Below are 17,113 nucleotides of genomic sequence, written 5' to 3'. Positions count from 1 at the left end.
TGAGTTTGTTAGAAACTGGCATAAGTATTCTACAGAACTTTGGACTGAACAAAATAAAATAGATAATGAGATAGTTAATGAATTAGCTGTTTTGAGACAAGCTGGTATATTGTTGAGAGATCAGTTAGAACTATCAAAGGAGCAAATAAATTTAAAATGTGATTGGAATGTTATGTATTACTCCTTTAAAGTTTAATGAAAGCAAGTATGGTTGGGAAAAGATAAAAATGCATTTGATGGGTCACCCTAACTCTTCTCAAATGATTTATGATTTACAGCAAGAAATTAAGAATTGTTAAATGTTACCTGATATGACAAGAATGGATGTTGTGGAAAGCCTTGCAGATACTATAGCCTCGTTCAACCCTGTACATCACTTTAATAGATTTCATGTTTGAGCAAGGGTTGTTCTTTTGCTAGCAACAGTAACCTTATTGACTTTAAGATGTGTTTTGATTTACTTACATAGATTGTAAAACAGAAAGATAGAGAAAAGGCTGTATTTGCTGTGGAGCTACATAACCTCCAAAATAATTAATTGTTGCATGTAAAAAGGGGGATATGTTGGGAGAAATTCTGCAGAACTGCAGCTGGTTTGATTCCTGAGTGTTAGCACCTAGCTTTGATCTGCCTTTTGTGATTGCTACCTTCTGTCTCCATTATCTCCTGTTTGAAGTCTTATCTGAGAGTTTGCTAGGAGTTCAAAGCCTATGAAAACTTGGTTCAGGGACAACCCAGAAAACTGTAGTATTCCTTTACTGAGAATTTGCATTTGGCATTGTCCCATTGAGGGGCTTAGATAAGAGGTAAATGGAATTGACTTGCTAAAGTTGTGAATTGCATAACAATAAAAGGGTTCTTTGCTTATCTACAGTGTTTCAGTTCAGAGAGATGGACCCCCTTTGAATGTGATAAAGTCTAAAATCATTCTTAGAGTGCTCTGTGCCTTCTTTCTTTGAGCCCCAATGGACACACATCCAATATACCACAGTTTCTCTTAGGAAAAGGAGATTGAGTGAACAGCACCTGGATTGTTACTGCTGATGTTATTACCTCCACCTTCAGATCCTATTCCTGGTCTGAGCCAGGGCCTCCACCCTCACATCTACAACTGGCCAGCATGACGAGAGTCAAAGCAAAGGGCCCTCTCTCCCCTTCTCAAAAGCAGAAATTTAGCCTTGAGAAGGTTCTGCCAGGGAAGAAACTGAGGTTCAAGGAGGGGAATGTACTCAGCCTTGGCCACATTGTCATTGGGGATCCTGGGGATTACAGGCAGTCTCAAGTGCTCCCTCATGCTCATTCTCAGCCCTGAGCCCAGCTGTCTTCCTGAACACTGGAAATCCCAAGCTCATGTTTCTGACAGATACAGTCTCTTCCTCCCTCTGCATGAACTCTGGAAGCAGTACATCAGCAAACTGTGCAACAGGCTCAAGCCAGACACGTGAGTTTATTTCTGAAGCCTGCCATGGGATTAGACCCCAAGTCTTGAGCGCACTAGAGATGCAACCTGAGAAACCATCTGGCTGTGGGTTTTTGTGATCCTGCTTGCTTTGTTACCAATGCGTCTTTGTGGGCTCTCTTCACCACCTTGGCAGCCACAGATGATTCAGGCCAAGCACATAAAGGCAAAACTTCATGGTGCTATTATCTCAGGTAATTTCTATGAGAGCATATGTTCATCTGGGCAATGTTATTCAGTGGCAGTATTCTGCCTGTCATCTGTCACTTGGTATCCCTGAGTTATCTCTAAGTTACAAACAGTGAAGATCTAAGATGGTTGTGACCTGACCCATCCTGAGACATTGTTAAACACACTAAGTGCTCTCTGCATGTCATTGCCTCACACTGTTGGAACCTAGCTGGGACTCTTGGGGCAGATTCTCTCTCATCATGGTTTCAAGTGTGCCATCACCAGTGCAGACCTTTCCTGTGATTACCAGACTCATTCACCTCATTGCACCCAACAGCCACCTGGACATCCAGGAGGTACCTCAAACTACTTATCTAACACAGAACCCTTGGTCTCCATTTAGGTCAGCTCTCTGTGACTTGAATTCCCCATCTGCAAAAATGACACATCACTGTATACAATTTGTTCAGCCTAGAAACCTAGAAACACACACATCACCTCTTTCCTAATCGTCCACCTCAAGTCATTTAATACCTTGTTTTTGAATCTAACTTACCTCCAGCTCCCTCAAGATGGTATGGAAGCTTTTCCTCCCCCTTCCACATACTGTTTTTTTTTTCCACATACACATTAGATGAAATTCCCAAAATGAAGGCTGTTATCAGACATCAGACTACCAACTGTCATTTGCCTCTTCTTTAGCAGCTTTCCATCCAGTCAGAGTAAAAATTTTCAGTGTTCGTGGCTGGCCTCTGTGTGACTAGCCCATCAGGTGCCTTTGCTTAGGTCCTTCTCTTAATCAGGGTACTCTGCAGGTTTGTGTATTGATTCCTGTTCTGCCTACTGTGACTAGTGCCACACACGCGAACATAACCAACCCCATCCAGTCTTACCCTGGTCCTCAGCCAGCTGTCTGCAAGCCAGTATCCTACAGGGCATCATCTCACCCTTCACTACAGAGGGAGCTTGCCTCTGCTGACAAGAACAAGGCCCCATCACCTCCCAAACCTCAAATCCAACATCTACTGCAAGACTTCAGCCACCAACCAATTCCATGGAGGAAAGTCGACATTCCAGGGCCAGTCATCTCACAGCCCATCACACAAGAGCAGAGGCCAGAGAGGGAGGCCATGAAGAGGCGAGCTCGACAGGAGAGAGAGAATGCTGCCAAGTGCACATCTCTGGGAAAACTGCAGCTCATCCTAGAGAGGGAGAAGGATATGGAAATTTCTAGATTTTTTAGCTATGTCATGTAAGGTCTGGCCTAGACTTTGGATCTCATGACTGTTCAACATAGAGAAAGGGAGATATAGAGAAACACATACATGTACACATTGGATTTAAAGATCTGGGTGTATGTGTAGATACGTAGGTACATATGGAGTTAAGGAGATTAATTGGTAATGCAAGGATTTATATATATAAATGTCAGACAGAGTTTCTATACTTGTAAAAGACACTAAAAGTGACTGAAGAAACAAAAGTCAGTTATATCAACCATGAGTAAGAATATATAGAAGGTTTTGATGGTTTCTTCATACCTATGCTACTGTTCATGTTGCCAAACTAAAATATGTGTAATATAAATAAAATATACTATAAATCACTGGTATTGTTTATTTAAGGTAAAAATAATTATTCCCTTTGACTTTTATTTTCAAATAAAATAAAAGTCTTTGAACTTGGTATGTTTCCTGTAGGAGTTACAGTGAACTGTTACAGTAAACACATTCTTTCTCTTACCACACTTTCTCCCATTTTAAACCACTCACCCCAGTCCTTTAATCATTAATGGTCTGGGATAGAGCTCCTTCTGAAATTTCATGAAATGAAATACAGGATTCCATGAACCACTATCAAGCACGCACTTTAAAGAGAAAATATACAAGGTTGACCATCTTCCTGAGAAGAGTTTCATTTCATAACTATGTTTATCTCTAGTTGTTTCCATCTTTGAATCCATCCATTTAATACTTTAATTTATTTTGCATGTGTGTGTGTGTGTGTCGTCCACCTGAATTCATGTGGAAAACATGTGTGGAGTGCCCACAAAGGCTGGAAAAGGGCATCATCTCTAAGGTCTGGAATGAAGAGAGTTAGAAAGCCACCAGGAGGTGCTCTGAAGCAAGCCTGGGGATTCTGCAATCACTCCAGTGTTCTTATCCACTTAGCCATCTCATGGAGCCTGAGTTGAATCTACATACTGCAAACAACATAACTTCATTTTCCCTATGGCTGAAAACACTTTACTTTCTTCAGACATCCCATTTTCTTCACCCATGGCTATGCTGTGGACACTATGCTTGTTCTCCAATCAGTGCTGCAGTCAACATTGATGGGAAAGTACCTCTCTAATAGATTAAGTTCTTTGGAAAGGCATATGTGAACCATGTGCTGGGCCAGGTTTTGGCTTTTGGAGGATCCTCCACACTGACATCCAACAAGGGAGGAAAACTTCCCATCCCTGCCAGCACTGTTTAACATTCCCTTCTGAGAACTCTCTCAGTATATCTGTCATTTCTTTTCTAGTTGGCCTTGGATGGCATCTAGGAGGTGCAATGTGCATGTCCTTGATTCTTCCTCAATTTCTTCCTTAAATTTCAGAAGGAGCTCTATCCCAGATAAGGACATCAACTATTAATGGGGACAAGTCATTAACTGCCCCAATCCACAACCTTCAAAAATCCTGGCATTGCCATAAGCTCTATGCCTGGAACAAACAGAGAATGACAACCTGCATGAGATGACAGCAAATCTGTCAATGCCTCTGGATACCTATGAGTGCACGAAGGAAAACCAAGACCCATCTCCTCCCTTTGGCACACCCCAACATGAAACATCCCTTGTACTTCACTAACCCAGGGAGCCTAGGGCAGGAGCTTGCTTCTGATAATGCCACCAGGGAAAGCAGCAGTCTTGGTCAGGATGAGCCTGGGACATGCACAGTGTTTTGGCATCCAGCGTGGACTTTGCAGACATGACTACACTAGTGGCAGAAGTTCACCTCCCCAACTGCTCAACTCCCTCTCTGAACTAAACCAATTCCAGGTACCCACAGTCACCCTATACAAAGACTCCATGGTCATCAGGAATGATCAGACCCAGTAAAGTTAAGGTGTGTTCAGCACATCCTTAAACCAGTTGAGGAAGATGGAAGAAAAAAGCTCTAATTTTCTTCACATAGCTTCTCTGTTCAGGACATGATAGAGGGAGAGAGGCTGGGGTCAGTGCTGTGGCCAGAGAAGGGGATATGGATAACATGGCCCAGCAAATGGAGGGCTAAGCTCAGAAAGTCACACTCTGCAGGCCCAGCAGACCTAGGAATCATAGAATACAAGACTAAGAGAACTAGAGAAATAACTCCAAGAAAGCTGAAGGAGCTGAAGCCATCAAGTCACTGTCCTTAACACCACAAGGAAGCATGAATTACTGGAGCTCAGCCATGATAGATTTAACAAGCTTTAAACCCACCTCAGTGAGCATGTGCTGAAGTCTATGAAGGTCTGTCACTCACTGTGGAAGAAGGGTGAGAAGAAACCTGGCATCTTCTGAACCTTCAACTCTTTGTGCCACTCTGTGCTCTAATCATATCAGAGTTTGTTACACTTTGGGCTCTGGGACATTGGGCAGTAATTATCTTTGTCCAGAGTTAATTGTAGTAAACAGAATTCATTGATTTAGTAACTCATATTTACTTTCTTGAGAAAAGGACCCTCTCCATAGCCCAGCCTATCCTGGACCTGGCTAAATCAAACAATCAAACAATGAACTCAGAAAGAGCTGCCTGCCTTCCCCTCTGCCTCTGTCTCCATGTCAACCGCACCCTCTCCTTCTGCCTGCACCTCTGCCTCTTCCTCAGCCCCTGCCTCAAGAGTGCAGAGACAAAAGGAATGCAGCAAGAAGCCATGTGGAATCCAGGTTATTTCTGTACAGGTGGATGACCACGTTTTAGTGCATGACTTGATGAAGAGTCCATGTGTACTCCATGGTGAATTTATGGTACATACCTAAAACCAAAAAGACTAAACCACATGTATTTCCAAATGGAACTTAACTCAGATTCATTTTTTTTCTGGCAATCTACCTTGTTTCAGTTGTGAACTATACTTGCTATAATACCTGTGAATCATTAACCTCCTATGAGATTTACTAATACTATTTTGAATATTTAGTGATTTTATGTTAAAGTTATGATTGGTTTTCTACTTCTATGAATTCAGGCATCTGATTTTTATAGAGCAATTGTATTCAGCCTGTAAATAGCGTTTCATGGTATAACTTTCTTCACAATATCTACCCGCAACTAATGTGTAGGCCCAAAGGTGTACATTCTATCAGACTCACCCATCTAGAAAATGTTAACAAACCTAGCATGGAATGATCCTACTACCTGTATGCAATGATCCTCAGAGGGACAAATTTGGGTACAACAGAATGATGGAAAGCAATGGCTTAGGGAGGCCTCTGGTTTTATCACTCTCTGTGTGTGGTTTTAATTACAGATTTGCACACTGCCATGAGATTACTATGCTTCACTTTACACCTTAGGAGCAGTAGAAACACATTTGGATGGATATCTTTTGACCTTGACATTATTATTTTAAGCTTTATGTATTAAAACTAAGGGTCTTGAAGAATAATCCTTATTAAAGAAGCTCAGGGAGCATTTTTGATATTACAGCAATTAACACAATGTTGTACTTGTACTGATTCCTCAATGTCATTAATTCTCATTGTACTATTCATTGAAAATGTTCTTTTAAAACTATATATTGTATACTGAGCCCAGTAACTTTATGACCAAGGCCTACCCATTCCTTAACTCACATCAAAAATCTTGGGCATAGTTCATATGCTCAACAGCATTATCTTCAATGTCAGGAATGGAACCATGTAGGTATGTGTAATCGAGCATCCATACATAGAGACAGCATCAGGAGATATTTGTCTTGGCCTGGATACATATGGTATAACATGATTATCACGAGTTAAAAGAATTCTCTTGCAATCACCTTGACTACACACGTCACTTTATCTGAAATGGTTCTGTTGTGTGTAGACATCACATATTCCTTATACATTGCTCTGTTATTGGACAGCAAGATCAGGTAACATAAATATTCCTGAAAAATACTGCAATCTATACTGATGCACAATGCAGTAGCATGTTCATTTCCTTGGAATAGTATAGATGGGATATGTGACAGACCGTGGGTTGGTGTTTAAAGTGACTCCATACTGAAATAGAGAGAGGGTAGAATACTTCACATTATACCCACCAACTTATTGGTGTTTCCTGTGGAAGCAATACTTGGAAGCCCACTACTTTCAGTTAACTCTCCATTTCTATTCTCTAGCATCAAGAAAGACCATTTTACAATGGGCCTGGTGTTCACATTCAAGTAATGTCTAGAATGACAAGTCAAGTTTTCATGAACCTCCATGGCTCCTTCTACTATGTACAGTTAAGCTTCACAGCCACAGACCTGTCTATCACTGAATTAATCTGTTCAATTACTTTCTAAGGTCTCCATCCATCTGAGATAATCAATGATAAAACATCACAATGGGATGTTCACTTGATTTTGGAATAGAAAGCCATGCTACACTATTCTACCCTACTGCTCTAGCTCTCAATTCCATTGGGCTCCTACTTGCAGGACAATCCCTGAGCTTTGGATGGACTGCTTTGTTCATGATCCATTTCTGAGTACCAGCCAGCCATCTCACCACAACAGCAGCCACTGAGTCTCAGCAGCCTAAACAATGACAGCTCTTTCCAACAGCAACAGAAACAATGCCAAAGGAAAGCCAGCAAAGAGTCAGACTGTAATAGTTACAGCTGCACCTGAAACTACATTAATCTCCTGCAAAACCACAAAGGTTTAGAAGGGAAATATAAACACAAATCATTCTACTAAAAAAAAATAGAAATACTCTTTCCTCTGGGACCTAGAACTCCTCAGTCTGAAGAAATTTTGTGGTGAATTGCAGTACATGATAAGATTTCCCTTCTGTGCATGTGTACACATATCATTGGAGAGTTGTTGTGAATGTACCTAAAATCTGTTCCCTCTCTGTAGCAGTATACTCAACTGTCTTGACATTTTATTATGTGAGAGAGACAGCCAACAACCTAATAGGGAAATTTCTGAGAATTGTCCCACAAAGTGATGGAAGAGCCTGTCTTGTTCTATGAAAGCCAGCCTGCTATCAGGAGGGGGTTCCAGCTTGCAGCAAATCTGACTCCTTCATAGCCTGCTACTCAATCAGTTTGGTGCTATTCTACTTTGGGCTCATAACTTCAATAGGAATAAAATAATTTTTCCTATTCTGAGAAGTCCTAAGGACCTTCTTGGCCAACATCTCCTGAGGCTTGAGCCCTGTCTTGGCCCTTAGCATTTAGCAGGCATATGTCTTCAGGGAGTGCCATTTTCCCCCATGCAGGATACCATTTTCAAGTTATTTAACTTACATTCATGTTCCTAGAGATGCTGTCCCAAAGTTTTATTTTTCCATATTGATTTGTTACCTCTTGAAAGCATTTTCTTTTCTAAAGAGCAACAGAAAGATAGTAGGAACTGATTAGTGGGGACATGGAAAAGAATTAGGAGGAATAGAAGGTTCAAAAACTAAAACCACTATAGATTTTTCGAATTACTAAGTTAATTATTACACTGAATGAAAAATAATATGCAAATGTTTAAAAATAAAATGCACAGAAATGAAAATTAAACACAGAACTCAGTTCTATCTATCTATCTATTTATCTATGTACCTTATCTATGTATCTCTCAATTTTGATCGACTCTCAGACTTCTCAATAACACAGGCCCAGATTCACTTCAGTCTATGCTGCTATAAAAACACACATTTTTCAGAATGTTCTATGACCAGTAGCGTGGATGAACCTTCCAAATTACAGTCATTACCACTTGGAATGTGTCACATTATCTGAGAAGTGAACAGTCATGAAGGAAACTGCAAGGTTGAAAGACAAAGGCAGCCTACTGGCCTATTAAAAAAGGACAGTCTTTTTGAAGAGCTTTGCCAAGCACTATAAAACATGAAACAATCTGCATGGAGGAACAGTTCTACTGAGCTGGGCGTGTAGCTGCAAGTTACAGCACTAGCTCAGTGTAAAAGAGGTCCCAAGGGAAAGTGCTGACAGCTCATGTGAATGCAGGAGGAGGGCCAAACAGGCTCCAGGGTCGTTTTCAATGAGGACTGACAGACAGACACTGTCATAGTAGTGCTTGTTGAGGCAGTTAGAATAAGAAAGGTATATAAATGCACACTACACCCTGCCATAAGACAGTCTATGAACCCACCAGTGAGTGACTGAAGAGGATAACAATCTACACCAAAATTAGGAAACAAAAAAGGTTTACCCATATTTAAACAAAATATATTCCTGTCTGGGTTATACATTGAGATGGGAAATGGGTTGTTTTATTTTTCAAATATGAAGAAATATTGTAGGACAGATGAGCCAGTCAAAGAAACACATTCAAGCCCTGAAACCAGAGTGAAAACTGTAAAAAAGGGCCTGTGAAAGATACACACTTTTGCCCTGAAACCAGAGTCGAAGACACACATTCTGCCCCTGACCCAATCACCACAAAAACCAACCAATCCCTGAGCAGGAAAACCTACAGAACATAATCAAACCAATCTCTGGGTTTGTCCAAACTCAGGGATTGGAATCTGAGCAATTCTTACCCTGGAAATCTTCACCCTGGAAAAACTCCCTAACTAAGAAGCCCTACATAAGCCCTGTACCTGTTCAATTGGTAGGTGCCTTATTTCTTCTTGCAGAGGAAGTCACCCTCCTGGACCCTTCCCCTAAAATAAATCTCTTGAATGAGGGTTGTATGAGACCTTCTTTTGTCAGAAGGGAGCAGAGGAGAGAGAGAACATTAGCCACACAGGAGCAGAGCAGAACAGAAATGTAACATTTCCCTGGGGGATAACCTCCCCTAACAAAACAGAGTTGTTACATTGCTGAAAGCTTTCCCTGGAGCAGAGATTTAAGCTGCTATGCTTAAATTCACTTTGTGCTTTTCCTTGGTTCTCAACAGCCAAGATCCCTGTCCATCAAGCTGCAACACTCACAAAATCACTTACATTGCTTTTTTCATGTAATCCACCACTACATACCAACAAATGCCTTCCTGCACAAGGTGTTCCAGTCTCTATTTAGCCCTTTCTCAGAAAAAAAAGCATGGTAGAGAATGCTAAAAACGCAGGATTCTGCAGAGACTGTTGCCAGGAGGAAGAAGGTTCAGTAACTGTCACACTCATTATACTTGTTGATGAAGAGAGAAGGCGGCCAGACTCAATGAATAACAACCTCAATTCTATAAGAAGGGAGGCAAGATACAAAGAATGCCCATGTGTCTGACACCAGAGTGAGACATAAGATGAGCACCCAAACAACAGGGGTTACCCCGCAAGTGCTTGCTGCAACCAGCAGCATCCAATTACAAGCATCTTCACGATGACCAGAAGAACACTGCTTCTGGAAGTCCACCATGAAGCTTCCCTCCATTTTAAAGATACAGGTTCACCCTAGTCCAAGAATCAAACCCTACCAAAAAGGGATGAAAAGCAGAGAAGAGAGATATGAATCATGTCTGGAGCAACAAAGACTAAGGAAGGCATCTAGGAGAAGAAACCCAAAGAGAAGATTCTTGGAGTTCATCATCAAAAGTGCTGTCAATACACTCAACTCTGTCCTTTAGCACAGTCACAATGGAGCCCATTGATCTTTTCCTTGGGTCATGGACTGATGATGATGGCTCATAAACCAGATCAACTGATACAGTTTCTCATCCGAGTTCCCTCCTCCCATGCCGAACTCTTCTTCCTGCCCAAGGGAACTGACTGTATGTACAGTGAATGCTGAAAGCACACTCACTCCTGGAAGGTAACACCTAATAGGAACAACAGACACAGCTTCATCAATGAACTTTATAAGAAGCTCTGCCAATATCCTGGACTAAACCTCCTGAAAGGGAAACTTCCAGGCCAGGATTGCCTCCTCTCACTAGCACACCTCAGCCTGCATGGCTACTGGTAGTCTCCAGGCATCCTCTCCAACCAATCCCACCTGTTAGCTCAGAATCCAAATTTCTCATTGGCTGCTGCCCCATTTAGGACATCATTCGCCCTTCAACACAACCTACCAGCCCTGGAAGGTACTTGGGGTTGCCATGGTGATGCCTGTAAACAAATTTGAATCATCACAGGTCACCTGTGACCAGTGACCAGTAAGTGCTGTCTGATACCGGACACACTTGCCACTCAGGTCAGTTGATCAGACAAGGACAAACAATTCTCTTGCTCCATTGTACTGTGGATTGCTAATACTCTCCCTCCGACCATGGCAGGTAAGGAAAGAAATTTTAAAACATTAATGAAATTAGGGATCACTTATCCCTTATTTTTTACTATACTTTAAATTTTTGTGTAATGGGTATAATGTTGATGCTGATAGAGATACCTCGAATTGAATGTCATATTTAGATTTGGTTTTTACTGAGGCTGGAAAATATGGACCTAAAAGAAGACAAACTGCAGAGATGACCCTAGATATACACAAAGGTAGTTTGGAACTAATGTAATAGATAACCACAGAGTAAATAAAAAGGCACAAGACATTTTCATAACCCAACCCATTACTATGCAGCCACACTGTTGAGATTAGTCTAGGTAAAGGTTTCCTGTCACATATAGAAAACAATATCCAGCTCTAGGCCCTAGGTCTTACACTCTATCCAGCCCATCTTCCGCAGCATTCTCCTCATCTTTTGGTAGGGTTGGATGTTATCAACATGGGCTGGCTACTCCACAGTCAGTTGGTCTCTGGACAAGAACTGACACACCAGTGTGTGCACAGATTCTCACAAGGATTCCCAACCAGGAGAGTTACAAGAAATTAACAATTACTGTGGAAGTGTTCATTGAAGAATCAATGTAACCAACTTTTAATTAAGAAACAATCTTATTCAGAGATGAACCCCATGCTACATTAGAAATCCCAAACTGTCACTTGAAACATAGGCACTCAACATGAAATGTTATCAGGAGGTTGTATTCATGTAGTCATATTGGATGTGTGCTGAATTTATATTAGAAAATAACAAGTAGTGACCTACATAATAAGTAGCGGGAACGAGAAGGAGCTAGATGAAAAAGGGATTCTTAGCTAAATACTGTTCTTCTCTATGAAAGTCCTGCTACGTCATTTCATTAAGAAAGCTCAGAGTAGAGCCAAGCCTGGTGGACATGGAAAGAACCTAAAATGCCAGTACTCTGATGTAGAGACAGGCCAGTCTGTGTGATTTCAAGGCCAGAGTGATCTAGGTAGAGACTCTCTCTCTGTCTACATTCAGGAAGATCTGCAGAGAACAGAACAAAGGCACAGGCATGAGAAGCTGTCTAAGGTTCTCCTACCTTAGATGTTTAAACACATCTGTTCGGGGACACAGGTGTGAGGCAGTGCCACAGCAGGTACAAGAACAAGACAAAGCAGGGCAAAGAAGGGTGTTGTCTAGGTCAGAGCAAGAGTCAACGTGGATCAACTAGGAAGTCCATGCCAGCACAGGAAGAACAGGCAGCTCATTAAATGAATGCCATCCTATCCTTTACCAAGAATCATTCTGAACCATTTGTTTGGGATATGTGAGGGAAAATGGGTCTCAGACTCTCCCAGACTGTACAAATGGGAGATAACAAAGATCTACAAGGGAAGACACACAGATTCCATCTCACCCATTTCCCATTTTCCTCCTCTTGTTTCTTACAGAAAATTTCCAAACTGCACCTTTGTTTGGAACAGAATGTGCTCTGCAGCCCTCTGTACCTGAGCTGAGGAATGCCATGCCATTAGCAGGAAGTGTGTGCAACTTCTCCAGGGTCTCCACCCCAGCTGTCAGTGCAGCATGGATGCTGCCATCAGACTCCAGCACTTGTTGCCAGCAGCTCATGGACAGTGCTTACCCTTACCTACCAGCAGGCACAACCATGGTGACTTTGCTGACTGACCAGGGAAAGACCTCTGCCTCAGCCCTCTCCTATCGAAGGGTTCTCCAGTGGGAGCCCACAAGAAACACTGACCACAGGGTAGCTGCACTCCAGGACTTCACTGTAACTGTCAATGACCAGAATACCACATTCTCCTCCATCTCTAGGACAGCCCAGGGTGACAATATTTTGATGCCAATGCCTTAGTCCTTTACTATCCAACACTGTCTGCCAGCCTTGTTCAGGCCACACCACCACAGGTACCAAATCAAGGATACAGGCTAGCAGCTTCCTACCTGGAGGGCACCCAGGTCTATTACAATGACTTCAACAGCCTGGGCCTTCTGATGCCTGGAGAACTCAGGCAGTGCCTGCAGGCCTGTGGCTCTGTGTCCTCCTCTGGGGGTCAGGCCTCTGCCCTGCAACCAGAGATGGTGATGATGCTAAAGGAGATTCAGTCAACAAATATCCGAACACCCTTCTCCACGTCTGCCATCTAATATCCCACACCTGCTCAAGACATGCCAGACACCAGTCTTCAAGGTGAGTAGAGCCAGGAGGGAGGACTGAGATCAGCACTCAAAGCAGACACAGCTCAAACTTTCAGGAGTGGATGTCCTCAGGGAGGAAAAATGGGAGTCCTGAGAGCTCAGCCTTGGCCTGGCTCCCCATCCCCATCTTCAGTCTCTGTAATGACTGACAATGTAGGGCAATGAGTGGCATTCATCCTCCATTAAGTGATGTCCAAGGACACCTCCACAGACACACATGCCACTGACCTAGCTAATCAGTCCCATGCACCATTACACAGCAATTGCCTCCTTCCTAATCTATTCCTCGGGGCTGTAGATAACACCAAGGCCTTTCTGTTTGGTAACACTTTATATTCTCTCGCTTGAATTCTGACTCTAGAGCAGTGCAACTACAAATCTGTCCTAGAAGAAGTATTGCAGATTCCAAGTGCTGGCCCTGCTGTTCTCTTAGAAGCAAAAGTGCATTGAGAGTCCAGTATACCTGGTGTACCAGAGTACAACTGCTAAATTGGGCAGAGTTTCTCTCTCATTCTCTCTCTCTCTCTCTCTCTCTCTTCCCTTCTCATTCTCCCTCCATCCCCTTTTTTCTTTTGCTATGGTTATTCAGAGGTGAGCCAAGGCTATACATGATCACTAGGATATGTTCTAAACTACAAAGATAAACCAAGCGAAATATTTCACCTTCACCAATTTTCAAATCATTAATAATAAGCCTGTGAAATGTGGAGCTGGAGGAAATCAAGGGTTGTTGAAAAGATTGCCTTGAAGGAATGAAGAACTGGGTTTGGATACTTGACCCATTTAGAAACTCAGGCAGCAGGGGGAATTTGAGTAATGCCAAGAGTTGGAAGACACGAGCAAGTTCTTGAAAATTATGGACCAGACAACCTTCCTGAGAGAAACCTTCCACAGAAATGAGGGTCACTCTTTCAAAGACAAGAGGAAAGGAAAGGATGGATCACACCCCCAGGCAATTCTGTCACCTCCACATGATCACTATGCATACACACGAAACACAAACACAGAGGAAAACACAAACATCTGAGAAATGATGATATCACATGGTTACTAGAAATAAGAGAGTGGTCACAAGTATCCCAACAGAGGTGCTGCCTGTGCTACTCAAGCAGAGCTTATAGGAATGCCTTCCCCACTGCTGTAGGGGTCTGAGTACTGAGGAATACTGAAAAGTGGGGAGCACCTCACTTTCCAGGCACTGACTTCTTCCTTGACTCTTTTTCAGTGGTGAAAATGGAGACAGCACTGGGATTGACAGCTGCAGGCCAGACACTCTGTCTGCTTCAGAGTCCAGACCTCTGCAATGCCTGCATGCAGGATGTTCAGAAGTCACCACCTGTCCATGGGGACTGGTCATTAACTGCCCCCATCGACAGTCCTTCAGAATTCCTGCCCTTGCCTCCTGCTCCATTCTTGGAACAAACAGACAATAACAACTTGGATTTGATGACAGATGATCTATCAACTCGTCTGGATGCCTATGAGGGCATAAAAGAAAACCAAGACCCATCACTTCTCCCTTTAGCACATGCCAACAAGCAGCAGACCCTGAACTACACTGATTCAGGGAGCCTAAAACAGAAGCTTTCTCCTGACAATGCCACCTTGGGAAGCAGCAGCCTTGGTCAGGATGAGCCTGGGGTGCTGCAGAGTGTGATGGGCTCCAGCATGGACTTTGCAGACATGACTACGCTGGTGGCAGATATTCACCTTCCCCGACTCCTCAACTCAATCACTGATAGGAACCCATTGCAAGATCCCACAGCAAGCCAATCCAAAGACATCAGCAGGGATCAGGTCCAGGAAAGCTCCAGCACCATCACTGTACCCGTGGATCAAGTGAGAAAGAATGGCCAGAAAGCCGCTGAGATGCTAGATGGGTCTCCTCAGGCCAGAATCCAGCTCCAGGACCGGATGAAGGGAGAAGAGGCTGTGGTGAGTGCTGGGTCCAGTGAAGAGGCTATTGACAACATGCCTAAGCACTTGGAGTGCACAGCCCAGAAAGCCACACCCAGCACGCCCAGGAGAGCTAGGGTTCATGAGCAAGACAAGACCAAGAGATCCAGAGAAAACAACTGCAAGAAACCAGAGGAGCTTAAGCAGTCAAGGAACAGAGTCAAGGCAGAAGAATACAATACGCCAAAGAACCAGAGGAAGAGGAATCCACCTGAGCTCAGCCACAACAGCTTGAAAAAGCCTCGAACTCACCTTGGCATGCACATGCTAGAATCCATGCAAGTCTTTCACAGACTGGGGAAGAAGAGTGAGAAGAAAACTGACATCTCTTCCTCCCGGGCTTGGCTAAACTTCAGCAACAACAAAGATCCCAGGGCAGGCCCAGCCACCACATCACTTCTGGATGTGCCATGTGATGGCTGAGGCCCTAGTAAAACCCTGAGAAATGCTCAGAGAACAGAGAGAAATGCTTACAGGGAGTGTCGTCCATCTCGATCCCAGTATAAGCTGCCCCCACCTGGCAAGGTCAAGTTAGTATCTCTAGCTTTTCCAGTCCTGGACATGCCACAAGCAAGACCTATTTCTACAAAGCATCTCTCCCTGGCTTCAACAGGGCCCCTGCAGTGTACCCTGTGAGACCTCATTCTAACTCAGCTCAGTCTACCACACTCAAGCCTTCTAAACCAGCTCCTGCCAGCACTTCTTTGATGGCCTCTGACAAGCCAGTTCTGCCTATTGCTACCAGTGCCACACGAGATAACATAACCAACCCCATCCAGTCTTGCACTGGGCCTCAGACAGCTGTCTCTAGGCCAGTATCCTACAGGGCATCATCTCACCCTTCACTACAGAGGGAGCTTGCCTCTGCTGACAAGAACAAGGCCCCATCACCTCCCAAACCTCAAATCCAACATCTACTGCAAGACTTCAGCCACCAACCAATTCCATGGAGGAAAGTTGACATTCCAGGGCCAGTCATCTCACAGCCCATCACAGAAGAGCAGAGGCCAGAGAGGGAGGCCATGAAGAGGCGGGCTCAACAGGAGAGAGAGAATGCCTCCAAGAACACCTCTCTGGAAAAACCGCAGCTTTTCCTTCAGAGGCAGAATGATATGGAAATTTCCAGATATTTTGGCTATGTCATGTGAGGGCTAGCCTAGCCGTTGGAACACAGTACTCTTCAACAGAGAGAAGGTGAGATATGGAGATACATGTACATGTAAACATTGGATATAAAGACTTGGACATAAGTGTATATATGTAGGTACGCATTGAGTTAAGGTGAATAATTTGTACATCCCGGGATTTACACATAATTGGTCAGACAAGTTTCACTTGTAAATATCTGAACACACTAAAAGTGACTGAAGAAACTAAATTCGGTTATATTTTATCCATGAGTAAGTATATATAGTGGGCTTTGATGGTTTCCTCATACAATTGCTGTTATTCATTTATGTTGTCGAAGTATTAATATATGTTACATAAATATATCATATGCTAAAAATCCCTGGTAGTGTTATTTAAGGTAAAAGTAGTTAGCCAAAACCTGTAGTGGTAATACAATTATACTCCTTGACTTTTATTTTTAGGTAAAGTAAAAGTCTTTGATCTTGGTGTGTTTCCTATAATGTATTCTGTGATAGTAAACACACTCCTGTTCTTACCACTCTTCCTCCCATTTTGAAACACTCACCCAGCCCTTTAATTATTACTAGTCTGGGACAGAGCTCCTCCTGGAATTTCATGAAATAAAATACAGGTGTATATGTGCATACTATCAAGCACTCTCCATAAAGAGAAAATAAACAAGGTTGACCAATTTCCTGACTTGGGCATCATTTGATTACTCTTTTTCTCAAGTTGTATCCATCTTTGAAATCACCCATTAATGCTTTATTTTGTGTTTGTTTGTCGTCCAACTGATTTCCTGTGGAACACATGTGTG

The 17,113-nt window shown here is 42.9% G+C and overlaps 1 pseudogene; it reads left to right on the top strand.

Moving 5' to 3' along the window:
* Positions 1-1,890: 1,890 nt before the first annotated feature.
* On the top strand, positions 1,891-16,485 carry LOC143269457 (uncharacterized protein C2orf78 homolog; annotated as a pseudogene).
* The last annotated feature ends 628 nt before the right edge of the window (positions 16,486-17,113 follow it).

Source organism: Peromyscus maniculatus, chromosome 1 (genome assembly GCF_049852395.1).
Source record: "Peromyscus maniculatus bairdii isolate BWxNUB_F1_BW_parent chromosome 1, HU_Pman_BW_mat_3.1, whole genome shotgun sequence".
Lineage (NCBI taxonomy): Eukaryota > Metazoa > Chordata > Mammalia > Rodentia > Cricetidae > Peromyscus > Peromyscus maniculatus.
This window is presented reverse-complemented; position numbering and strand designations above follow the sequence as displayed.